The sequence below is a fragment of the Octodon degus genome, unplaced genomic scaffold (assembly GCF_000260255.1).
Source record: "Octodon degus isolate 3935 unplaced genomic scaffold, OctDeg1.0 scaffold00021, whole genome shotgun sequence".
NCBI classification, from domain to species: domain Eukaryota; kingdom Metazoa; phylum Chordata; class Mammalia; order Rodentia; family Octodontidae; genus Octodon; species Octodon degus.
This window is the reverse complement of record NW_004524597.1, coordinates 4457026-4484725: the sequence shown is the minus strand read 5'-3', so window position 1 is coordinate 4484725 and position 27700 is coordinate 4457026. Positions and strand designations below refer to the sequence as shown.

The 27700-nt window shown below is 43.8% G+C and overlaps 1 protein-coding gene across 12 annotated transcripts in view; it reads left to right on the top strand.

Annotated features, from left to right (window-relative positions):
• The window catches only part of Rbfox1 (RNA binding fox-1 homolog 1), a 365784-nt gene that overhangs the window by 28455 nt on the left and 309629 nt on the right, over positions 1 to 27700 (top strand). The gene's annotated exons all lie outside the window — the stretch shown is intronic.

Here is a 27700-nt window from a genome sequence, read left to right as displayed (position 1 = left end):
AAATCAAAAAGATGGATCACCCTAATCTGGCTATTGACATCTCTCATGGCTGAATAAATGGTGTACTTGAGCTATATTTGCTTGTATTGATCTGGCTTCTGCTTAACATTCATGCCTTTCCTTCAGGAGGTTGGCCATGGGGCAAAAGATTTGCTCTCCTTCCCGGGTTTCTGAGGGACTCAGTCTTGCAGAGCAGATCATGAGGTAAAGTAACTTAACATGAGATGACGCAGTTAGGAGCTTTAACCCAGGAAACAGCAGCAGCAGGAAATATGTGGTAATTCATAAGACACCCCCGCTTGGGTTGTATTTTCAGAGAAGGTTCCCCCTACCTGAATCTCAGTTGTGGCTCTGAGGCAGGAAGGAACACTCTATATTTATGAAGTTCAGAGGTTTGTCTAAGAAGCCCAGCCAGGCTGTTTACATTTTGATGACAATATGAGAATGGAGGGCTGAGATGTGTGTTGGTTAAGGCTCTTAATTCTAAGCAGAGAGGTTCACTTAGCAATGAGCACTGTGGACATTTTTCCTTTCTTTGCATAAGTTGGCCTCTCTGCCATAGATACAGTTTTATCTGATGTAGTCTGAGTCTACAGAATGTTAAACTTTCCTAGAGATGGAGCCCCTCACTACAGGAAGCCAGGTGGCACTTGGCTGTTGGTTTGTCTTTTTGTAATAGATTCTGCATCTCCTTTCTATGGCAAAGGAAAAGTATTTACCTGGGCCTTTCACTTTGACTCTTCAACGTCCTGGTCCCAGATCCCATGGTTAAAAGCTCTACAATGAGCTCAAGAATGAAGTTTCTTGGGAAGCTTCTGGTCAAACACTGTCTCCTTTTCTGAGTATAGCTGTTACCTTTTGTTTATGGAAAGAACCTGGGTGATTAGAGCCATAGAGGTGTGATTTGAAATAACAACCAGCCTTATATCCCAAGTATGGGTGCTGCTAGGTTTGGAGGGTTTTCTCTCTATTCTGTGTTATAAATAGGCAGCCTACCTGGAGGATGAGTCTTCACTACAAGGAAACCATTCTGTCTCTCCTGGCCTAGGCAGGCTGGTGTGGCAAGACCGCTGTTTCTGAGATGGGACTCGTTGCTCATGTGGGGAGTAACAGGCTTTTTGCTTCTATTGGAAATTTGGGGTGAAGGTCAGTGGCTGCAGTTTTGTCAGACCCTCGGCCACCCCATCCAATAAATAATTACAAGCAAATCGCGCCCTTCACTCTATGCTGATTGATGCTGAAATTGCTTTTGAAAGTTCTCATAAGTTCCTGTTATAGATTAAGTGCCGTTGTAGGAAAAATAACGGCACCCACTGAAATGGGTGAATGTAATCAGGTTTAATGGACTCAAGAGCTTGTTGGGAATTAAATAACTATCGATTTGCTGGAATGTTGCTGTCATTACGAAATGCCACTCTGGACGTATTACCCCAGTGATAGATGGGAAGAAGCAGGGGCCAGCTGAGAAATTGGGGAGGCCCTATTTCTGCTCCCTTTGCAGAGCATTCCAGAAACATGTCTTGTTACTTTGTGGACAGAACACATGATTTCACTTGCAAACCTCAGCTTGACCCTACTTTGTTTTCACAAGTGATGCCTCCAGAAAGTTGCGACCCATCAGTCAGGGAAGCATTTTACTGAGGCGCCCAGTGGTGAGCTACTGCAGACGCTTCATCTTCTCCCTTTCATACACAGTGGAATGCAGGGAAGGCTGTGCACAGACGCGAGTTTTTATTCTGGTTTGCTCATAGAGCCCGTGTTATTTATACTTCGGCATCTGGAAACAAAAATTAACCCCACTGTGGTCCTATTCACACGAAGAAGAGGAGGGGCCTGGAGAGAGAAAAGCCCAGCAGTCCCACTCCCATCAGCTGCTTGTCCTATCTCCCAGCTGAACGTGCCAGCTTGCTAACCACAGCCTCGACCTTGTTGGTTTTTCCCAGCTCGAGGTGCAAAGCCCTTCCCATAGGGAATTAAGGTGCCATTAGCATCTAAATAATCCCATCAGGAAGTCAATACTATTATGCAAAACAAACAGTGCGTGTTCCTTGGTAGTCCTTGGTAGGAATGTCCCTGTATCTGGAGGTGTGGAGGTGAGGCAGCTACAGGCCCGTGGAGGAGCTGCTGAGGAGGATGTTAAGGCTTTCTAAACTCAACAGCCGATGATCATGGCTGAGGTGGTGGCGCTTCGTAATACTCTCAAGAGGCACTTCTGAAATTTAGACAAACGTTGCCCGGGTTTAGTCGGCTCAGTGAGGTAAAAAATAATTTATGCATCAGTTTTTTTTTTCCTGCTTTTTAAAAAGTGTTGTATTCTAATCATTTATTTATTTATTTATTTGGTACAGGGTCTTGCTAGGCAGCTTGAACTCAGAGTGATCCTCCTGTCTCAGCCTCCCCAGTGCTGAGATTACAGGCGTGCTCTCACCATGCTTGGAATCAAGTTCCATGGCCAGCATGGCATGTGGTACCAGGGATGTTTTACCATGTTTTAGGAGAGTAACCACTCACTCTCACGAAGACGACCCGTGAGAGTGTCTGCTAATAGTTCTGGAAGGTTACTAAGATAGCAGCTTCCTCTAGGGCGTCCAGAACTGACACGGACCCTGCTTTCCATCCTGCACAAAAATTGGAATCATTGTCATATTAGATCAGCTGAACTACTAACTTTTGTCTAAATGAACTCATTACTAAGGATCTAAATTTACTATCTATGTATCTATCTATCTATCTATCTATCTATCTATCTATCTATCTATCTATCCATCCATGCAAATAGTCTTGTCTTCTAGGCTTATAGAGGATTATAGATGAATATAGAGGGTTGAGCTGAACCACTTTGGACTGTTTTGTGGTTAATAAGAATCCAGAAAGAAAAGAGCAGTGTTACCAAGCACACTGTTTAGACGTTGATCCTTCCCCCTTGACACCGATCTCCATCTTTTTTGTATCTGTGGCTGAGAAGAAGAGATACATGTTCCTCTTCTAAATTTCCAGTGATATCTTGAGTGATCTGTGAATTGCCTGACCTGTGAACAAAAGAGGTCAAGTCACTTGTCAAAATCATTTTTGTGTCCAGATTCTGCCAGCAGAACCTGTCTTAATCATGTACCATGGTCACACAACGCCAGGTGATAGAATCATGACAATGACTTTATAATTGATTTATTGGTGTAATGAGTGCTTCTTTCTATGGAGCACTTGGCTCTGTGCTGCAAATTCGGACCTATACATCTCAGTCTTGAGATCTGCCTCCTCACAGAGCTAAATTATTCTTCCTGCTGAACAAGGTTCGTCTCTTCTAGGTGTTATGAATAATGAGTCAGAAGATAATCTTCCTGGATGGAGGGAAATGTGAACAGAGCCGCATCCACTTCCTTGGTGGTTGGCGCATGCAGTGCTCTCTTCACTGCACCTTCCCTTTCCAGCACCCCGATAACAGAAAGAAAAGTCAGAGCCACTGACCTCTGGCTCCATAGCCTTGTGAAGAAAGAGGAGATAAACCACAAATCATAATACTATAAGAAATACAGGAAATGATAGTTAGCAAGTATTGAATATTAGCCCGGGTTAGACACTGCCCTGATCACTGAGCAATTCCATCTCACGGATGTCCATAATAACTGCAATGAGGTTGGCTGGGATTGGTTCCCTATTGCTTCTCAATAATTATAAATTTCACAAAGCTCTGAGAATCAGTTTTGTTTTTTTTTAAACTTGGTACTGAATTTCATTTGGAAACAAGGTTTGACCTGAAACGATGTGCAGCTATTTATAACTTGCTTTATCTCAGTTACTGTGAATATTCATATATTTTGCTGTGGGATTATTTATGTGTTTGATTTTAGGGTGTTATCACAGATTCTGCTGAGTGTTTTACATAAGCAGTGTTTTTATTGAAACAGCCTTCTGAAAAAGAAAAAAAAACTGAATTTAAAATATTAGAAAATGGGTGACTCCAGGGTTTTCAGGAAAGGAATCCCAGCCTTGTGTGACAACTTCTCTTCTGCATGGGTAGAGCCTAAAAACTTAGGGAAAGGTCAACAGGGTGAGAGTGAGAGATCTGAGATGTGGACAGGGTTTGTTGGACCAGTGCCTTTACCTACCCCTTCAACCTTCCCTGGGATTGAGGGCCATACCAGGGATGTACAATGGATAGGAGAGAGGCGAGCTCAGGTACATCTTGGAGTTGAGAAGATGGTGGCCTCAAGAGAGGAGGTCAGGTTGGAGGTGAGCTGTGAAACATCAGAAGGATATACTAGACCAACAAGGAGGAAGACTTCCCCAGCCGTGCAGAGAACTTGGTGAATTCATAGTGTTGGTGCAAGATATTGAGAGATAATTACCCATCCTGTTCATGCTATATGATTAGACAGTGCTTAAACAGAGCATCTTATACATAAGAAAATCTAAGTCAAGGGATCCAGGATGAATCTCACAGATACTGAATCTCTGTGTTCCTGTAATGCTCTCCTATAAGCCCAGTGCATGATGCTCATTTTCCTGGATTTGTGTCCCATTTCCCCTTGGATGTCCATTCCTCAGAGACAGTAATTTGCTGAGGGCCCACTGTTTTTCAGTTTGAACTAGACAAAGGCAGAAAAATACTGATTAATGCCTCTCTGATATGGGCAGCCTGGTATAAACACCCTGCTTTCTCTGTTTTTGAATAGAAATCAGCTTCATTGAATTTGACTATGTACTTTATGAAAGATCTGCATCCACATATATAATGGTGCTGGGAATTACTGAAGTGTTGATTTTTACAGTGAATTCTGTTGGAAAGGTAGAGAAATGTATGGGAAGCGCTCAAGTGATCTGGATATGTTTCTCTGCTCAGTAGTGGTGGGAACCATTGTCAGTTCTCGGTATTGTTGCCCTGGGATGCCGTCTGTATGTTTTGAATATCTCTTGATTGGGAAAGACGTCAGCATGAACGCCTGGTAGAAATGTTGGTGGTGTCATTTCCTTCAAGGCTGCTCCATCTTAGTCACTAAGTGACTTTTCTGCGCTGCCAACGAGGCCTTGTCAATGGAGGACTAAATTAAACTGTCAGAGAGGTGGCAAGGGGAACTTGGAGTTAAACAGGTCCAGGTTGATGTATTGGCTCTGGCATTTACTAAGCATGTGGCCTTGGGCGTGTCGATTAACCTCACCAAGACTCAGTTTTCCGGGGTAAAAATAAAGGCAGGAATACCTAGCCTGCAGAGGTATGGTGAGCTTTGAGCACCATGCATCACCTCTTTCAACAGTTATTTATCAAGCACCTACTGTGTGCCAGGCTGAGACCTGAGGACAGGTAGTGAGGTGAAAAGAGAAACACTAAGACTATTTCCAACAAGAAATAGTCATAATTATATGGGAATAATCATAATAACATGGGAAAATTCTGGTATGCATGAATATATATATATATATATATATATATATATATATATATATTTTTTTTTTTCAGTATTCTTTCCCTGGGGGAGAGAAAGAATATAGGTATTTGCTAGGGACTGCTATCTACAAATGACAAATATCTAGCACATATTGGTTAGAGGGGGAAAGTGAAAGTATCCAGTTCTTCCTGTTTCAGGCACAGTTGGATCCAGCGGCACTGGCAACCTGAATGCTGTCTCCCCACATATCCCTATCTACTGGGCCTCTATTCGCAAGCACGCTGTGCCCAAGTGGTGGCAAACCCAGACTAGTACCTCTCCCTTAGAAAGTCCCTTCCCCAACTGTGCTTTCTCCCTGCTGTCCCAGCAAAACTTCTGCTTAGCAGCCATCATGCCTGATCAGTTAGACCACGTCCATCACTGACCCCAGTGTCTCTGCCCTGCCTACCTTCTAACTGGAGAGTAAAGCCAGCCCCACTTGAACTGAAGGATTATAAATGTTGGACAAATTGGGGTCAATGATATAGATGTCAGGTTGGTCCAAACCAGGATCTCATTATTAATAAGAGCAATAGTATATGCTACTGTAAAGACTAAATGCAAAATGCCCTTTCTTCCCCCAGGCTTTACATATACCACCCTGAGGAAGCTGCAGGTTGGTTGGGATTTCACTTATTCCTGTTACTATCTACCATCATCACCAGATAGTTGTCCGGATTCTATATCCATGACCAAGTTAGCCCAAGGCAGATGTGGCTATCTTACTAAGTATCTCCTTCCCAATCCAAATGACTGTAATGTCTCTCATAGGGTATATTTGGGACAAGCCCGCTCTTTCTCAGACTCAAACACCACCTCTAGGGAAGTCAAGGAAATCCGAAAGTGACATCCAACGCTAGAGTAACTGGGACAAAGTGAAGTATCTCGGAGCAGCCAACCAGGTTCTTATATATTAACGGTATATAAATAAATAGATAAGGAAGGAGAATGAAAGTGTTCTAGTTATTAAGTTTGAAATAACCTGAACATTTCATCATTCCCAAGTACTTGGGCTTGCCTAGTTCTTTTTTATAGAAATGTACTTTTTTGAAAATTAAAAGATTAGAGGGACACTGTCAATCTCTTCTGATTAATATCAGTCCTATAAAAAGGATTGTTTCTGTAGCAGCCATCTGTCATTTTGATCATTTTAAAGGCGTGCTATATCAGCAAGTATGCTTTTTATAATATGCTGGCAAAGGGCATGGCAGGCTGGAAGACCTGTGGATTTCACACCCTGCTTTACTGCTTTGGTGTTCAGCAATCTGAGCCCTTGGTGGGGGAGCAGAGCCCCTTCCCTGCCTTTTAAAGGTTGTTTTGGGTAAGTGCTTTGCCTGGGTGATTTATGGTGGAGATACTCACCCTATTTATGTTACCCTCCTGTCTAAAGATAGACCCGTCACACATGCACATCCCAGCAGTGCACATGTATGGCCGCATGATTGGCTGGTGAGCCCATCAAGATGTCCAGAAATACTGAACTCCAGTCTCCGAAAGACTTCTTCTCTAGGCTGCTGGGGCTACTTTCTTCAGCCAGGGACAGCTTTTAGATTGAGTTTTTCAGTCTGGCAAATGTAGGCGGCCTGGGTGTAGCTCATTCATCCATTAAAATTCATATTGATCGTGTCTTCTGTATCAGGTTCTTCTCTAAGCTGTGGAGGCATTCAGGTGCTTGGGATCCAGGCTCAGCCACTGGGGCCCAGTAGAAGCACATGCCATTCACTTCAGAGTAAGAAAAACAAGTGCTGGAAGGTAGAATCTTGGGCATCCGTCCTACCTGCTGGATCCCACTGTGATGCGTTTATTGCTTTCAGCACCTTGAGCATCAAAACATATTTAGCTACATTCCCAAGAAGGTAGTTCCTAGAGATGATTGTCTACTCTTTTTAAAGGATACACCTTCCAGTATGTTCCAGGGGACAAGGATTTTGTTTTCCTGTTATTTATTTTGGTTTTTAATGTTGTGCCATGGACTGAATGCAGAACCTTTATACTGAGCCATAGCCATATCCTGTTCATAAAAATTTTAATTTTGTTTTCCACAAGGTCTTGCTGCCTTGCTCAGGCTGGACTTGAACTTCTGGTTTTTTTGTATTTGCGTTGGGAAGATGGTCTTGCGAGACTTGTCTTTCAAGGGGTGGCCACCTCTGTGCCTGGTCTGTCTGCCACACTCGAGTCTAGCAGAGTTTCATTTGCTGAGGGAGAAGGCAGTCTCCTTGGGCTGTTCCTCTTTTCCCTGCGTTGGCTTCCAGGGTTGTGGAGAATTTAGGGACTGAGGAAGACAGTAATGTGTGTTCCCCATTTTTCTCAGGAACTGATCTCTGGACAGCCATTTTTTTCTCATCTAAGACAGAATATAGTTAAGTAGAAAGTAGACAGGATTTATAGCACTAAAAGCTCAGTATAAGCATGAGCCTCTGTGGCTTCCTGAGTAAGCTATCTGACCTCCGTGATCCTCTACTAGCTCATCTGAAAGTGGGAGTCTGTTTTTAGAGCCCATACCCTCTACTTCCCATAGTGACTGTCAGGGTTCAAAAGGTTTACCCCACTTGGGCGCTGCGGTGGATCACTGTGCCAATCAGGGACAGGAAGTGACGTTAATATCCTGAACGGATTCAAAACAGTGACCTTTCATAGCCATTTTGACTTTGAAAGTCTAGGCTCCACTCCGGTGACCTGAGCAGGCACCATGACTGATATGTGATGTGTGGCCTCAGCCATTCAGCCATTAGCATCATCCCTATTTGAGGAAGCAGGGAAACCACCAGCACATCTAGGGGGCCCTGAGGATCTGATATACTGTGGGAACGCCATCGCTGATGGCATTGTTGCTAATGTTATGTGGCTTGTGGATTTCCCGTGCTGTGTTTATTTGTTTTTTCCATAAGAATGTATGATTGAAAAATTAGGGTAGTATTTGGGTATGTATGTATGTCTATATGTATGTACGTATTTGGTGCAGGGTCTCAAGCAGCTTGGATTTGTAGTGATCCTCCTATTTTTAGCCTCCCCAGTGCTGGGATTATAGGCGTGTGCTACCACACTCAGACTCTGGAGCTGGATCAGCATGCCAGGGGGAGGGGCCAGTGCAGCATATGGTGCCAGGGATTGAACCCTGGTCCCTGAGATTGTCTAAGTAGGAGCTCAGTCCGCTGAACTATCTTGCTGGCCCTAGGGTGGTATTTAAATTTTAAAATACTTATTACAGTAAAAAACATATTGTCACTAATCCTCAAAATACTGTCCCTTGCTTCAAATACAGTTTACCCCATTATTCTTGCACTTTCTGGAGCATTTCTAGAAGTCTTCTTTCATGCTTGTCTTTAGGTGTACTGTCATCACTACATTAATGTCCTGAATTGATTCAGAACAGTGACTTTCATGGCCATTTTGACTTTGAGGAAGAATCAGAAGTCACATGGCACTAGATCTGGTGAACAGGGTGCAAGTGGACACACACCAATGGTTTTAGAAGCCCACTTTTCCCCGGAGCGCCACCAGGCAGTCACACTCACTGTAGTTTTTAATCTTAGTTCCTAAAGACACTGAGGAAAGAAAATTTCCATAGCTGCTTCTGAAAGCGGCAAGCCCAATGGAACGCGTGCATTTAAAGAGAGGGGGAATGTTGGGAGGAAAATCCAAGCAGTGTGTCTTTTACTGTAATATATTTTTAAAACTAAAGATTTATCATGAATTTCCATCACCCCTTGGACATGAAGATGCTGTAGACGGCAGGATAGCACAATTGCATCTCTTCACTTTTAGTCTCGGGGGAGATTTCTGACATGAGCAAGGACATGTTTGCAGTGACGCTGGATAGTGCCCTGCAGCCTGGGAGTGCTGAGGAGAAGAGCAGCTATGTGGCCTTGGAGGGTGGCAAGTGGACCCCTGGCTGGGTGCTGGCAGCCCACTGTCTCCTTCCTACTCCCTACTCCCTCAGTCTGGGGAGCTTTAAATCAGAAACACAAATAAACGTTCAGGTGTCCCAGTTGTGTTGAAATGCTGTTTTTTACCACCTGCTCCAACAGAACACTCTGCAGCTGGGGAGTAGCTAGAGGAGGGGAGGCCATGTAGAGGAGAAGGTGGTCTGCCCCTCCCTTCCGTGTGGGGCCACAGGCTTCTGGGGACAAGCTCTTTGGGACCACCCACACCCCTGTTCCACACAGCTCCTGGCACACTGTGGGTGCTTAATAAATGTTAAATAATAAGAATAGCTCCCATCTGTCTGTGCCCGGTGGCAGGGAGAACGTGTGAGTGCCTACAGGCACCCGATAGCTTGTGGAGAGCCTTAAGGGGATAGACTGCAGCCCCAAGTCACCCAACATCCGGGGCATACAGGGGCTCACCAGACACACTACAAATAAGAGTCTGTGTCCCTGCCTCATCAACGCAGGTGCCTGCACTAAACTCCTGACCATTTGCATTAGGATAGGGGGCAAAACCTAAAGCCTTTGTAGCTACAGGGTGCTGGATTCAAGAACCTGTGTTGATGAGTCGTGGAAGGGCTTTGTTGAGGATGAAAGGAGCAGGGCATCTGCCATCCGAGTAGAAGGCATCATAAACCCATATCTCTGTTATTTTCTTGGATGCAAGTTCCTACAGTGGTTTTCCACATTTAGTTACAACAGTGATAGCAGTAACTGCTTGTTTTCAATGTACCAGGATCTGTATGAAGCAATTTCACCTACAGCATCTCATTGAAGAACTGTTCTGAGATGCTTCCTCTCTGAAGAACTTCTAGAGAGGAAGCAAGCTGACGAGAGAGAACGGGGTACTGGTGTAGGCTTGGAGCCAGATCCCTACCTCACCCTCTGTCTCCAGTGTTGCCTGCTGTCTGATGCTGCAGGTGATCTGGGGTGCTGCCTGCTCTCTACATGACCTTGGATACAGCTCCTCCCTTTTCTGGTCCTTATTTCCTTCCTTGGGGAGTTGTTAGAGGAACTAAACCATATGTGTGCCACAGCACGTGGCACACAGAAAGTCTCTGGTGGACGTATTTGCACATTCATTGTCACGTGCGTTGTGGTCCGTCATGTCTTAGCACAGCATCTCTGCGACTCGGGGGTCACAGAAATGCTGTGTGCTTAGTGCACATGAGGCCGACACTGCGCAGGCAAAGAGCCCAGACCTGGAGCCAGTGCCCCTGGGTGGGGCTCTCAGCTTGGCCTCCTTGGGGAAGCTCTGTGCCCTGGAGTTATGCTATCTATAAAATGGCCGTATTAAAGTTACCTGAGCATCACTGTTTTCCTCTGTGGGGTGGAGATAGTGCCGGAGTCCTTTCTGTGAATCAAATGAATTAATCTTTGTGGTACTTGTAATAATAGCTTGTTCACAAAAGAAGTGAAATAATTATTATGATGTAAGTATTCTGTATTTTAAATTATGCACTATTATATTATGTATTAATATATAATCATAAATATATAAAACACATTTTATAATTGTGTAAAGCTATATATACCATGTACTTGACGCTTAGAGTACTGCTTATGAGGTTATTATATAGATACACACAACATTATATAACACTATGTAATCATAGTTATGTAATAACCATTATATATAATAAAAATAATTATTGTTTCTGTTACTCCTATTGTTATGATTGTTTACCACTCCACTGTGTATTTTCTTTAAAATATTTCCAGCCCTCTTAGCTGTCCTGAAAAGATTTGAAAATGAAGTGAAGTCCAACCAAGAGAAGTCATGTGTTCTCCCTGTCGGAGTAAGGGACAGCCTTCTCTGGGGCCACACAATCCTGTAGCAGCTTCGGTGGTGTCCCCACATGCTCTGTGGGGAGCCACTGTGTCTCTCCCCCGTACAACCTATTCTGAGCAGGAGGCTAACACGATTTTGTGCCGCTGTCATTTCTGATCAGATTTTCTCCCTGGGTCTTACAGCTGGCTGTCAGGAGGGCTTGTTCCTCGGAGGAAAGCCTTGGTCCTCGGGGACAGATCACAACAGGAAAGGGGGCCTTGATACAGGGCCAGGGGAGATGGCAGGGCAAGGGTCCTTGTGGCTTTGTTTTTAAGCCCTTCTTTTTTGGTTCTCTGTGTCTAGACCTTCTGGAAGTGCACTTTCCACCTTCCCTTTACGCACAAATCAAGCAATGTTACTGACACACATTCTCTGTCAAACTTGTCAGTTACTCCAGGGGCCGAGGACAGCTTGCAAGCGATGTCTTCCATTGTTACCACAGCGGTGTGTTATTTCTCCCTTCAGCAGCTTTGCATTTGTTCTGGTGAGAAGGGTAAACACAGAAGTGCCGGCTCTCCAGGAGGTTTTGATAGAAAATGTGAAATTGACGCAGACCATCCGATGACCATCTTAATAAGGCTGCTGCTTGGCCCTGAGGGCAGCCCTGTATTCAGCTGGTAGCATTTTCTGGGAATTTGGGTGGGGGCTTGCTGGCGCTAATGAGCAGGGTTTGTTTCACACCTGGTGTTTTGGCAGACAGTTCCCATTGTGACTTAGCAGAGGGACTTGGTTTTGCTTGCCAGAGGGTCTGAAACTGGCATGGGGGCCCAGCAGATGCCTTGTGTGATCACCCATCATCCAGCGTACCAATCAGCTGCTGAGGCTGGTCCCCATCTACACTGAGAGACCACAGGTTCCTCTTCCTGCATGTGATGAAGCCATCTGGGAATGGCCGTAAAGCTGTCTAAGGCGAAAGTGATGTGGAGCGTATGGGCCCCCCTTCTCTCTCTCTCTCTCTCTCTCTCTCTCTCTCTCTCTCTCTCTCTCTCTCTCTTTTCTATTTCTCTTTGTCTGTCTCTCTGTCTCTTTGTCTCTCTGTCTCTGTCTCTCTCTCTCTATCTCTCTCTCCCTCTCTCTCCCTCTCTGTCCCTCCCCTCTCCCCTCACTGGGGACAAAACTCAGAACTAGACAAATGCTTTACCATTGAACTCCATCTCTGGTCCTTAGCATATGAGATTCTTATCTGCGCAAGCAGGTATTTGGTTGGCTAAACTGGCTGCATGTGTGTTTTATTTAGTATTTGGTTCTAACAAGTCAGAGCTGCACTAAGGAACACTTTGTACTGTTCCCTCTTGGGATAGCACATGTGTTTTATGACGTCCCAACCTCCTCAAATACTTAGCATCCGTTCTAAGCTCTGAGGTACAGAAGTGATCAGACTCTTGCCCTGCAGAGGGTAGAATCCTCTCCTGTTATGTTGGGTACTCTACAGGGATCTCCTTACCCATACATCTCAGTGTATTTTCTGGGTCCCGTGACCCAAGAGTATCTGCTCCATTCCAGGCTATGTTTGGAGCTGCTGAACTGAAGACTGTTTGATTGTCATGGTTTGAAGGAGGACAGATTATCTGCACCATTTTAAATGTCGAGAAACTAAAGCTTCTGAAATGTTATGTGTTTTGGAGATCCTTTGGATTGAAAGGACAGAACTCAATCCTAGTTGAAGAGAATGTGGGAGGGGAGGTGCTTATATATTTATGACTTTGTTTGACATGTGATGCTTAAAATGGAAAGCATCACTGATGTCTGATGTCCTCTTTTCATGCCTCTTGCCTCGACTTTTTCCTCATCCAGGATAGTAAGGTGTCTGACTACTAAGTGGCCATTCAAAAGTGAAAGTAATGAGCTGTGATGGGAGGCGAAGGGGAAACAAAAAAAGACTCAACCGGACTCCCCTAGAGATTAGAAATTGGCACTAGAGAGACTGCAGGTGGTTCTAACCACGTAGGCAGGCGGTTTCTGTTTCCAGATTTTCTAAGTTTCATAAAATCGGGCATTCAGAGATGTGTTTCCCTTGGAGAAAAAGAAAAAAAAATTCCATAATCATCATAAGGCATCCCAGGATTCTTGGAACTCAAAACCGCTTCCTGAAGAGATGCAGAAGTCTGTGCTCATTTCAAGACTAAAACTTGGGTTAAAAAAACCAATCTGCTCAAGAGATCAAGCTCTCTTCCCAGCAGCCCTCTATCAATGAGGAGCTGCAAACGGCAGGCAGACCGGACCTGCCTCGTCAGCGCTCCTCGCTCCTGCCTCAGGATTTCTCCTGCAAACCAAACTCACATCTAAGGCACAAGATCAGTTTTCAATTTAAATGACTTTACTTTCTCTCTTAAAAACTAAATCCTCCTCCTAATTCCCTTAAGTCCTAAAAGTATAACATTTTCCCTTTATAGATTAGAGAAAAAAGTCACGGCTGGGCTTGCCAATAGCATTAGGGTGAGGTCTGCAAGCCAGCCCTTGTCAGGATGTGCGCCGGAAAATTTAAAGGACTTTTTCCCTCCTAATCAGCAGCTTATCAGCTAATGTTCTTCTCTTTGCATCTCTGTATCTGACCCTCAGAATCAGAATGAGGGTGATACTGTACCACGTAATTTCAGAGGCCAACAAGGAGTTTGCTCTAGAAATACAAAAAGTTATAGTTTGGCTTCCATTTTTTTTTTTTAATTTTTATTTTCTAACTATGTATTCTTCATTCTATGTGGCCCAGGCTGTGGAATCCGAATAAGACTACTTGTCTTCTATAAGGAAAAAATATACAAATAAGTAGAGTATCAAATGATGTGAAGTGCTCTGAAGAAAATAAAGGAGGTTACAGGATAGTGACCGGGAGGGCTATTTTAAATGGTAGGAGGAGAAATTTGAGCTCGGATCTGGTTGACAAGAAAGCCCAACTGTGTCAAGTCCTGGCGAGATGAAGGAATCATAAAGATGGTCTCTGTGAGTGGGAGAAGAGTAAAGGGCGAGGAATGAATGTAAAATTATGAAGTTTAGGAAACCAGAGTCATGATAGCATCTGGACTTCTGGAACACTACACAGAAAAGATTTTGGCCTAAGAGAGATGGAAGATGCCCAGAGAATTTTCAAGCAGGGATCACTGTGATGTGATTTTGTACTTTTAAAAGATTCATCTGGAAGGTGGATGGAAAGTAGACAAATGGCCTTTCCCGGGAAGGGGAGACAGGAAGAGCAGCTCTGTCGTGTGAGGAAAGACAGTAACACCATGGTATCTCTGGTTAGCTAGGGAATAACTACCGCCTGCTGCCATTTTTTTTTATCTATATGGATTAGAGAATTCTGTGTAGTAAAGAGGGACTGTTTGGGGGGCAGAGGGTTGAGACTGCGAGACAATCATGATGTTTACAGAAAGAGGCCTGCGGGGGGCTGGGGACACTAGGTCCCTGCCTCTCACCAAGGGTCTGGTAACTTCAGGGGCTCCTGGAGAGTGCAGCATGTGTGCTTAATTGTTAATGACTCAAAAATGCATCCAAGGCCTACAAGTAAAGCTGCTGGAGCATGAGGATCTGTCTTGGGTGCTTTATTAAATCTCGCTGTACCAGAGCTGTGAGCAACATCTGGTGAGCCATGTGCTCCTGGGCTGGGTTTTCATCACAGGATGGTTCTTAGGGCTGGTGGATTTTCCTTTTATTTTATCTTAGCTGAAGTAGGAAATTCCCCTGGGAGCTGGATCTCTCGCTTTCGTAATTTGTAACAATAAAAAACAACTTGGGAGTTTGGATTTTGTCAGTCCTGGGCTACAGAGCCATCCTTACTCACTATGAGCTTTGAACTTGAATAGGTTATTCTACTACCCTGAACCTCAAGTCTACCCATGCATGAAATGGAGAGAAACTTTTATTATGCAGTGACTGTTTAATTCATTCCTCTGACAATTCTTCAGACATGCATCGAGCACATAGTACACGCAGGTACAAAGGCGGACATTCAGAGCAGGATGTTCAAAGTCATATCTGATGCTGTTCATAGTGGAACTTATGCCATTGAGGAGGGAGATGAGAAAACCAGGGACACAACTACCACAACAACACAGAGATGGTTTAGTTACAGATGGCAGTGAGTGGTAAGAAGAAGGAACATAGGAGAGAAATATGGATGATGGAAAGGGGGAGCATAATGCTTGGCCCTGAAACTCATACCTGACCAAGCCTGAGATTTTTTCTGCTAAGTACTCACTCCTTTTTCTCTTAGGTCTCTAGGTTTATCATGGACATACCTCTTCCTGCCCTAAATACCTGTCTCCTGTAGAGCAGGGAATGTGCTTCCCCAGAGCTTTGGTGCCACCTGTTTCTGGGAATGCCATGGAAACCTGAATTCTGGCACTCTGGTCTTCAGGCCCAGGCAGAGTTGTTCAGCTGTCAGAAGCACTCTTTTCCAATCTGCTGCCAAGAATATTCTAATTCTGATGAAAGCTTCCCAAGACCCTTAATAAAGGGGCCCATTTTGCTGAGAGGAGAAAAAGGCTTCTGCCAAGTGATTCATGGGTCTGAGCTCTTGAACTGGAATGGCTGAAGTTTCCCCATTGAATTGTGTGCAAAAAATGAGCATTTGGTCCGGTGATGCAGTGTGTAACTGCTAGTCAATTGTAAAACCAACCCATGGCTGAAAGATGCTTTTAAGTTTTCTATTCTAGAAACAGACATGACTCTGCCACTTTGCGGCTTTGCAAACCACTGGGTGAAGAAATCTTTCATCTTGTCAAAGATGGTCAGTTGGATAATGTAGTGTAACTCAAATCTTTGCACATGTCTGCATGTGGAGAAAAAAAAAAACAAAACAAAAAAAAAAAACTAGCCCTTTACCCAAACTGCAAGCAGATGACCAAGTAGGATTAGATTGAATATTACATATGCCATTTTCAGAAGTTGGATCATGCCATCCTGAATGGAGTGGCTTGTTTTCCTGGGTATATGGAGATTTTTCCTTCCACAAGTTTGCATCAGGTGAGGAAATGGGACAAGTTTTTACCAGCAAACGTTTGTCTTGGGCCGCCTGTGGCTGCCAATAGGTCAGCCCTGTTCTTTCATACCCCTCTCTATCCAAACCCAAAGATGAGCAGGGTGGGAATAGAATTAAAAAGAAAGCTACAGGATGGAGGTTTCTCCAGGAAGATAGTCTTCCTGTCCACCATCTGCAAAAACTGCCAAGTTCTGCTTCTTCTTTCCACTCGATGTTCCAGCAAACATCATGGTTGCAGGATTTCTAAAGATCCAACTCTAGCTTCAGATTAGCCTTTGCATGTGCATTTGGAACACACCAAACCACCTTCCACAGGACTGCACATTGCAAACTTGTAATGAATCTCATGAGACTGAAAACTATGACTTGACTGGAATTTCCTAAACTTTGGATGGTTGTATGCTTTGTAGTACTGGTGTGGCTATATGGTTGCTATTTTACACAAACTCATTCCATTTTACAACTAATATGAACATATTCACAGGAAGAATTTTCCATTTCTGATTTGATTAGATATTTACCACCACTGGGCACAAATAAATAGTATCTACTAAAAGCACACTGATTACACGAGGTATATAGAATGATGGATGACATGTGCCTATGATGGTAGGTGGAAACTGGAATTTCCATCCTTTGCTGATGGAATTGTGAAAGATTGCAATCATTTGGGGGAATATTACAGTAGTTCCTCAGAAAAATACATTGTGTTACCCTATGACCCAAAAATCCAACTACTAGGTTTGTACATCTGTAGCTATAGCTCCACCTATATCAATATCATCTATGTCATCTCTCTCTCTCTCTCTCTCTCTATATATATATATATATATATATATATATATATATATGATAATTGGAAACAGGTCCATACAAAAACTGGTATATGACTGTTCATAACAGAATTACTCATAAAAGCATAATGATGGGGAAATCCTTGATGTCCAACAACAAATATAAACAGAGTGATTTAACATACAAAGTGATTTAACAGCCATAAGGTAGAATGAAGTTTTAAGGCATGTTTGGCATACATGAATACTGAAAATATATGAAATCACAGAAGCCAGATGCAAAGAACAGCATATTCCTTTTATTTTAATGTACAGAATAACAAAAATTCTAGGGACAAAAGTAGATTAGGAGGCTGGGGAGATAGGTTGGCAGTCTAAGTACCTGCCTGGCATATGCAAGGAACCGGGTTTGATTCCCAGTGCTGGCATGCCAGTCTGAAACCGGGTGTGGAGGTGCACACCTGTAATCCCAGCACTGAGGAGGATAAGACAGGAGGATTACTGTGAGTCTGAGCTGTGTAGTGAGACCCTACACTAAATAAACAAAAGATTGGGCCAGATATCTACTGAGGTAGATAGCTCAGTAGAGTAAGTGCTTGCTTGGCAAGCACAAGGTCCTGAGTTTAATCCCTGGTACTACAACAGAAAAAAAAAAAGAAATAAAAGATGTTTGAAAAGTAATATTAGTGGTTTTTAGGGGCTGAGAGGATAAGGAATGCCAATTTTGAGGACACAGGATGGTTAAAAATGCTGTAGAATTTGACATCGACAGCTATACCACTTTGTGAACGTATTTCTAAAAACTCTGAATTTTATACTTTGAAAGTTTGAGTTTTATGGAATATTAATTGTAACTCAGTTTAAAAAATATCCTGGAAACAAAGCAGTGATATCAGCTTCCCCCTGTTACATCTGAGAGATGAAAGTCCTGGCTGTGCCCACGGCCTATTCTCTCTCAAAAGACAAAGGCAGCCTGGACAGTGCTGGAGAGACCATGTCTGGGATAGAACACGGCCTGCCGAGGTTATCCTCCAACCTCAGGGAAACAAATGAGTTTGCAAAGGGAGTCGTGTTCTGCAGTCTTCTGAGATCAGTTCACCTGCCACAGGCAAAATGAGATGGTCAACATTTCACATCTTAAGTTCCATTCCGTGCGCCAACACTTGATACCAAAGACTGAGGCAAGAACAAGGCTATTTTAGCTGGGGAAAAATAGAACTCTAAAGAAATGCTATGTGAGGACCACCTGATTGCATTTACCACTAGGTTAATAAAATGGGATGACATTAAAAATTTCTTTGTTAAGTGATACCATTGACATTTCCAGTGGTCCAGACAGAGGTGGTTTGCACGGACTGCATTTGAGAGTGAGATACAGAACACACTTTGCACTGCTGGAAGTTTGAATGGACAGCTCTACCAGATGGAGTTGCTTATGTTACCATATTGTACTGTCTTTGATCTGCTCTCACTTTCCCTCAATTTAGCAGATCTGAACACTGACAATGAGAATAAGAATAATAAATGGTTGCCATTTGCACTCGCCCTCTCGCAGATAGAAGAGAAAGCATTTAATGTGCATTATCTCAGCTAATCCTCACAGACACTCATAACAGGTTGCTGTGATTATCCTAGCTTTGTAGACAAGAAAACGGCTCCAGAACAGTTGCTTGCTTGAGCTCCAGTGAATGGCGAAATATGGATTTAAATCTGAGCCCTTTGATTTCGTTCACACCACTTTTCAAATATCTCCTTTGTAGTTCTGGGAGCCTCTAACTAAGGCAACTGTGGTCCTTCAGGCCCAACCCATAATAGAGAATTCCTCTTCTAAGATTTTGAAGTGCTTTTACTTCTAAGTTTGTGTTCTCCAACGTGGTTCAATAAATAAGAGAACAGAGGTAAACATGTGAGTCTGCTAAATACATCCTTTTTCTGCTCCTGCCTTCCATCCAGGGGTGGGGGCTAGAGTGGCATTAGTATAAACCCCTTCATGCCTTCTGAAAAAATATTTCTTGAAGTCTTCATTTGTGAGCATTTATGTGTGGTGTGATCAAAAGCACTGTGAATGATTCCGTCAAGGGCCATCCAACAGGAAGTGAGGTTTGGAAAAACATTTCAGTGTGTCTTTACCCATCTTCCTCACCAGTCTGGTGCAGTGTAACTTTTGACCCTTCCACAAAGTCAAAATGATCATGAAAGGTTAATGTTTTTAATAGATTCAGGACACTAAGGCAGCATGAACAGCACAGCTAAAGACACTCCCAAAAGGGAATTTCCAGACCTGCATCAGAAAGTAGCAAGAAGGGTAAATGTGTTTCAGGCAAGGGGGAGTTATTTTGAGGGTGATTAATGGAATATGTCTTTTATTGTAATGATTTTTTTGTTGGAACATTGATTATATTTTTATCATAACTCATGCAATCCCGTGCATAACTGTGTGCACATGGTGGACATTGTTCATATGTTTTTAGTGAACACGATCTCACCGCTCACACTTTTTGCAACTTCATTTTTATCTCACAGCATGTTTTGCTCCTCTTTCTACATCAGTACGTTCAGGTCAACCCTACCATTCTTAACAGATAGCATGGAATTCCATAAATGTTCATACTACAATGTATTTAGCACTCATACCTTTTGGAGGTGTTTAAGCAACTTCCATATATTTTTTTTCTTCTCACACAATAATCTTGCAAATGAATGTCCCTGCACATCCATATCTGTGGAAATAACTTTGCAGTGGAACCCTAGAATTGACTTTGCTAGTTGTGAGGGTGTGTGTATTTTATATCCCGATGGATGCTGTCAGACTGCCCTTTAGCAAATGGCTTTGCCAATTCTGACTTCATAAAGAAGGTATGATAGACCAGTTACCTTGCATCTGTGCCCAAAGTGGGCATCATGAATCTTTTAAATGTTTGCCCGTCTGTTGGGTGATAATTTCCTTTTCTTTCAACCTCCAGGGTCATTTATACCTCCCTCCACCTGCTCTGCTCAGGCTTCTAGCTGCTGACAGCCAAAGGCATTCTGCTGGAGGCAAAATGAGGTCAAGGCCAAAAAGTATATTTCTTTTGAGTGGAAGGAGGTGTTTACTTGGGCAAACGTGGCCCATACAACATGTCATACTTGTCTGAAAGTGGCAGAAGGGAATCTAAGAAGCTCCCTGCAGTGGAGCTGCTTGCTTCAACTGTAGTGCTGCAGTGCGTTGATTGATGCATTGTGATTAGTTATAAGGTCAATATGTTCATCTAATCATTTATTCATGAAGCAGCTCCTGGGTATCATCACAATGTCAGGCATAGATCTGGCACCAAGAACACAGCACTGAAAAGTGAGTCAACACCATCTTATGGGACTTGGGTGCTCATGGTCAGGGGGAAGCAGACATACAGAAGCACAAACTTAATGAGGTAAGAAGAGACTAGAGAAGGAGTGAAGCTCCACGATGCAAAGCCCACTGCAGAGAGCAGGCTCAGGTCAAGGTGCTCTGAGCAGCTGCAGTGAAGGCTAGGACTGAGTGCCAGAAGGAGCAGTGTACCAAGGAGGTTCCACAATTAGAGAGCATTCCACGGAAGTTGTGATGCAGAAGGCAAGGTGAGCAAGGGATGCTGAGGGCAGTGAGTGGGGCCTCGGGTAGCAGGCAGTTCAGTTGGCACTTTTGTGGAAGTGTGAAGAGAGGCCACCACGAAGTTTTAAGCAGGATGACAGCACTGTCTGGCATATCGGCAGAGGTAACAGCATTTGAAGTTCTGAAGCTTAATCATACCTTGCCTTTAAAATAATATAAATATATTACAGAAGCGCTAAAGGCACTGGTATAACATGGCCATCCCTGATTGTAGTTGAGAGTGCCTCAGAACTGTGTGCAACGCTCAGCCTGTGCTCATCATCAGAGCATGGCAAGGGTCTTCAATGCCAGTGAGGCAGCAGACAGAGAGAGCCTGGGGCCTGAGACCTGGCTTCCTGAACTCCTCAGTGCTCTATGCATGCTGGGGCCCCTCTGCATAGGAGTAAAGGTGTTAGCTCTACATGGTGTCATGATCGGAAATGGGAAAGGAGGTCCTGCGTGCAAGGGGCCGGGCCTGCCCTGGAGCAGGTGCACAAACATTTTGGTTTCCACAGGTGTGCGCCCTGTTTGGAAGTCACCAAGCAGATGAAGAGAAAAGACCTTTTGTGTGGTTATAATCCAATAGGTAAAAAGGCTCGTGGTTATTGTCATTATGTTATGATTATTAATAATAATAATAATAATGATAATAATAATAATGTTTCAAAGAGAAAAAGGGTTGTAATGATCTGGTGGCCTAATTTATCCTAAGAGAGAGTAGATGCGGGTGGGGGTATTGATTGGCAGAAGCACTGCCCAGTGAGACAGCCTGGTTGGTCCCATCCTCTGTGGCCAAACCTCTGGACCACATGCGTTTCCTGATTTCCACTGGTGCAAGCTGTGCAGCGCACCCGGTGTCACCTCCTTTTGCGTTCACCCAGGTCTCTTAGTGTTCCCTGCACTACAGACCCACACTGCTGAGCTCTAAATGAAGCCAGGCATTGTTTCTAGGCCATTTCTTATCACTGTGCAGAGCTTGGTGTCATTCTGATACAGCAATGTCACTCTTTCTGGCCTGGTCTGGCCACCATAGAGGACAACAAGCACTTGCTGCCTCCAGCTAATTAGTATGTACTTTAACCACTTTATTTTGACAAGATTTTGGGAGAGATTTCCCACGGCAATGTCTCTTCTTATTATTCTCTTATTCTCCCAGCACATTGTACTGTTCATGAAGAAAATTTTCTCAGCCTGCAGTTAGATTTCTTTCTTTTTTTTCTGGCACTCATGGAATCAGGGTTTGCTGTTGTAGCAGGACACATTTCATTTTTATTTTTACTGTCTCTGTCTTAATAGCGAGGCCTGCCTTCATCCACTTGTGAATCACATTATCTTGCATGTGGGCTAATAAATAGTGCAGTCTGAGACCTAAACTCCAACCAGCCTTGTAGAAGTACAACAGTTAATAGGCTGATCTTCGATAGGTAATTTACAAGACTTCCACTTCTTATTGATTAACTTTCATAACTCACTCCAGCAAATAAATTATGCATTTGTTGTCATCACATTGAATATGCACAAACTGTCCTGTGAGGGTCGGTAAACCTTTAGAAGAGCACACAACCAACTGAGCCAACTCTACAGGGAGCCAAGCAGGAGGAAGGGGACAGCCCTGCCACTCACAGGGGCAGGTAGCAGGGCATTAGAGCAAATCATTGACAAATTATTTAAAAAATAACGACAGATCATTTCATAATCAGTATCTATGCTTTCCCAAAGAAAAGTCAGACTTCTTCCCTTAACTGTGATTTTGTAGGAGGTGAGTAGCCTATGATGGCAAATGGTTCGTTGAGGCTAATGTGGCAAAGAAATCAGCAGTGAGCAGGGCGGTTGCGTAGCACGAGTTCACAAGACCGTGTGGCAAGCCATCGCTAAGCATTCCAAAGAAAGGCTGTGAGACAGTTTTGTCTTTCACTTCTGGCTCTTTGTTATCAAGTGTTAGAATTTGATTTCTCTTTTTGTGTATTTAGTATGGGGTTTACAGGGTCTCACTACACAGATCAGATTCATAGTGATTCTCCTGTTTTCAGCTTCCCAAGCTCTGGATAACAGGCACACATTACCAGACCCAGTCTCCATTGCCATCTCAGTGAGCCCAAGGGGGTGGGGCTGGCACAATGTACTGGGGATTGAACACCTGGCCCTGCATCTGCCTAAGCAGGGGCTTTAATCCACTGAGCTATCTGGCTGGCCCCAGAATTTGATTTCCAAACCAAAAGGACTTTGCCATTTAATGGATATGAGATTGTGTTTTTGGAATGGGAAATCTGGGGTTGGTTTGGCACCTGTCCTTTTTATCTACTTTGATTCATTTAGAAACAGGCCAGATGCACTGTAACAGTTTAAGGTAGTATAAGAAAATTTGGTTTAGCTACATGCACAGGCTTTGAGTCCAACTCCAAGTATTTTGTGTGCATGCTGAATGACCATCCCTTTTTGTGTTCCATGTAGTTTGTGTGGTGCTGGATCTCCTCACAAGACTGCTGGGCATATGATGCCAGTGTGATCGTATCCATAGAGAAGTGGACAGAACTTCCATTTTAGTGGTCTTATTAATAATGCACCATCTATACTAGGTACGGCAAAAGTTCAGGTGAAAATTTAAATTTAGAAATGTATTACAGGAAAAGATGCATTGCTATTAGTTCTTGCAAAACACCGGCTCTCACTTGAAACACACTTATCCTAGCCTCCTCGGCACTTTCTCCAGCAGTTCTGGAATTCCTTGTTTGTGAGTCTTTGGTTGCACCGCTGTGGCTGCCCTGATGTTCTGAGAAATCAAAGATATTTAGTTTTCATAGTCATTCTGATCTTGAGGAAGAGCCAGCCTTCCGCTGGTGGCAGATCCTGTGGAAAAGAAGGATGAGGAGGACACACTGTAATGTTTTCATGAGTCTGATTTTTTGTTGAAGACACTTGGCAACAGTAATCTTATATTCTTATATTTTTGATCAAACATCACAAAGCCACCCAAAAAAGAGAACTTCCTGAACTTCTTCAGAAAGTGGCAGGATCATTTGGATATATGTGTTTGAAGTGAAAGGGACTATTATAAGGAAAATTAATGTATCTTTCACTGTAACACATTTTTAGAATTTAAATGTTCACCATATAATTTCATCACACCTATGATACATATTGGCAGCTATGTGCTACATAATACAGGGTAATGCTGTGTATTGCATGTCACCCACCTGCACATGGCAGCCTACTTGGTGTATCAAGTTTTCTGAGATTGATGGGCATAAATAGGAAGTCAGGAAATTGTCAGAAGGAAGTCAGTGTGCCAAACATTAGCCAAACCATGGTCAGCTAATAACAATGTGTCTGAGATGATCAGAAATGGTAGCCTCCAAGAGGGATACCAGAAGTGGGAATATTCTGCAGTCCTGCAGGATGTCTCCCTCTCTCTCTCTCTCTCTCTCTCTCTCTCTCTCTCTCTCTCATCTTTCTCTGTCTCTTTTGTCTCTGTCTCTTTCTGTCTCTGTCTCTGTCTGTCTCTCTCTGTCTCTTTGTCTCTCTAGCTGTCTATCTCTGTCTCTCTGTATCTTTTTTTCTGTCTCTGTCTCTCCTCTCTATCTCTGTCTCTCTCTCATCTCTGTCTCTCTCTCCCTCCTCTCTCTTCCCCTCCCTCCTTCCTCTTTGTAGGGAAATGGGACAAGCCCTTTTAATTCTGAGAAAGTGAGCTAAGACCATCTTGGAACCTGAGACCCTGGGAAGACACGATGTAGCCAGGGTGGCGCACCTATGCAGGGCAATGTGCTTTGGAAGGACTTTCCTGCCATCTTAGGAAGGCTAAAGAATTAGCCCTGTCTGTGGGGCAGAATGTGTTCTGTTGTTTGGACTGCCTGTGTCCCTAGAGTTCATCATAAATCTCTGGTTGGCACTGGAGAGGTGCTGCCGATGTCCAAGGCTCCCAGCTTTCCTTTCTGCTCCTGTTCAGCAAGGCACTTCTGTTCATTTGCCCTTTCTTCACATAATGCTATCAGTTTGGCAACCACACTCTGGCATTGCCTCTCAAGATATTCACCCAGGTCACATGGAAGCTTTGCATATGTGTGTCCACTCCCTTTATTTATCCTTTCTTGGCATGCATCTCTCTTCATTCATTCCCAGGGCAACCTCTGCCCCTAGCCTCTGCATGCAATCATCAGGAGAAATGAACTGAAACCAACCAAAGACACGGGCCTCAGGCTAGGAGGACTCCATCACACTGTGCACCTCTGGGGGTTCTGTAGACTACCTGCAAAGAAAGCCTCACACTGAGAACTGGGAAGAGGGCTGTTCCACCAGAAGCCTGCTTCCCAGGTCTTGGTGCCTAAGACCCTTGCAGATATGCATGGCAAGAGTGGTTTAGTTCTGTGTGGATTCTGGGCTAAGAAGACCTGTTTGTGTCATTGCACATTTTGTAGCAGTCCCATCTCACCAGGCCTGCTGGTAATAGCCCTGGAGTTTCTAGGCAGCACTTAGAGGAGGCCGAAATTGACTTAGAAAGCTTTGCATTAAGCAGATGTTTACTCTTGGGGAAGATTAAAACCATTTTGCATCAAAGAACAAGGAGGTGGCATTTCCCCTAAGCACAAAAGAATGGTTTCTTGTGCTTCAATGAGACTCTGCTGTCCTCTATTCAATACTTTCCTTGTCCTTGAAGTGGAGGTAGTCCAAGTTAGTCCAGGTGAGCCTAACAGAGGCAGGTGGCGGAGATGAATAGGAACAGTTCCATTGCAGCTGTACCCAGCCTGATTGCAGCATATAAAGATAAGGAAAACAATTCACCTTCACTTACCACAGAGTAGTGGGAGGTAGAAGAGAGGGTTCCCAGCTTGGTCCTCCTGTGGTCTGGTCCTGGTAAAGTGTGAGACCATGAAGAAGCTGGTGACATGCTCGGGATAGCAGTAGAAAGCTCGCACATGCTTTACAGGCTTCCTTGGAAAGGCAGAGTGTATGTGTGCATGTCTGTGTGTGCATACAGGTTTTATGATACGCAAGTCAAGAGTCCAAAAATGGGGGGTAAATGTAGCTGGAGTTAATTCACAAGTTAGATGTGCCATGTGACTGTGAACAAATCATTCATCCTCCTGGAACCTTAGATCTTTGATATATGAAGAAAAAGTCAAGACCCACATGCACCATTTCCTGAGGCTTAAGCAAGTTGCCTTCTATATCATCTAGCCTGAGGCCGGACAGAGAGTTGGGATCAATAACATGTGCTGCTGCAAGTAGTGGCTGTTGTTGGTGCTCTTGCTGGTGTTGCTGTTTTTTAATTAGAGACTTTGGAAGAAACACAACCACCAAGCAAATTGTGGTCAGCCTTGAACTGAGCTTATGGGGTTTGGGCTCCTGGACTGCCATGATGCTGGAGGAGACACCACTTGTGACTCTGTTAGAAATCCTGCCTCTGATCTAGCACCCAACATGTGAGACTCACTGACTTCCTCAGCCCAAGAAGGTAAAATAGCTCCTGCTCACCCCACTGTGTCTATAGCCAGCAAGCGAAGTGACAGGCACAGAGTGCTTCGAGCAGAGCTTGGCCCAGATTAAATTCTTAACAAGAGGTCGCTCCCAAAGCCAGTGAAGAAATAAAAGCCTGGGGGGCTTTTTGAGGTCACTCAGCTGGGCAAAGTGCCTGGCACAAAATGAGCCACATGGCTTTTAAGGCAGCAAGCAAGCAGGTGGAGAAATGTCACTGTGAGTTCACAGGGCCTCTCACACCCTGGCACTCAAAGTCATTGAATCCCTTTTGCTGCTACCACTTAAATTGTTTTGTTGGAGGACAAAACCTCTTTGTGCAAGGCCAAGTGCATTTTATGGAGCATTTAATGATTCTTCCATAGAAGTTTGAGTAGCTGTGTTTTGGTTTTCAGGAGTTCAAATAAGTGCCCCGAATCCCCTCTGTCCTTCTTGCTATTTATTGTCTGTGCAGAGGGGGAGGGATGGGCCAGTTAACACATGTCACTTCTGGGTTTTGTTGCTGACACTTCAGCAGCAGTGGGAGGAGCCATCTGGTTGTTCTGGTGTCTCCGGAAGAGGACATTTGAGGGGAAATATTTTGGAACAGGAAACCAGAGCAAGATTGTTTTTGTAGGATGATAGAAAAGTAGCAGAGCCAGTCAGAATGGAGCCTCCCAAATCTTATTAAACCCCACATCTTTTCAAGGCGGTTTAAAGATTAGGGCTCTGTCTCCCACTCTAATGGTGACTGTGGGATTCAGGAATGTACCACACTATGGACAGCTCCCGTCTGCTGAGCTTTTTCTGTTGTACTAGTGCTCTGGGTCAAGCTGAGAGAGAAGCTTCCCATCTTCTATGCATCTGGCTGCCAGGAAAGGATGAGCCCTTTTAAGTACGAGTTCTGTTTATCTTGCAATTAGTATGGAAAAAAGGCCTTGGAATTAAATGTAGGTTATTGAATTTGCCCTTTCTAATAGGAAAAAAATTGACTACATCATGGTGCTAATTCATAGATCCTGAGATGCCTGTGCTTTTTAGCATTTAACATTTCAGTTGGCCATGCTTAGCTGTATTAGGCTAAGTTCCTGGGTTTCAAGTACCAGATATCTACTTTGACATTTATTAGAAGGACATTGAGTAACTCATAATCTCAGAAAAGCTGAAGAAAGGGGCTTGGATCTGGGGGAGGAGAATTACTCAGCTACAGGGCCAGCTGTGGAATGAGCACGCTTTCTTCTTCTTCCTGCGGATAGCTCTTCTACCGCTGCATCACTCTGGCTAAAATGTAAGGTCCTGGGCAGGGAGTTTCTTGCCCATTATGTTCTTGCTTCCTAGGAGAATCTTTTGGAAGAGTCTGAACAATGTTTTCTCAGTTCCCATAGTGAAGGCACTATACTTGTTTTTCTCTCTGAGACACGAAAAAGGCGGTTTTGTAAAATAAAATATTGTTAGGAAGATACAGTAGGTATTACTGATTGAGTCTATTAGATGTTAACCATTCTAACTGTTAATCTATTAAAGTAGATCTAAGGGGGCCAGCGAGATGGCTCAATGGAATAAGCACTTCCCTGGCAAGCACAAAGGCCTGAGTTCAATCCCCATTTCCGGAAGAAGAAGAAGAAGAAGAAGAAGAAGAAGAAGAAGAAGAAGAAGAAGAAGAAGAAGAAGAAGAAGAAGAAGAAGAAGAAGAAGA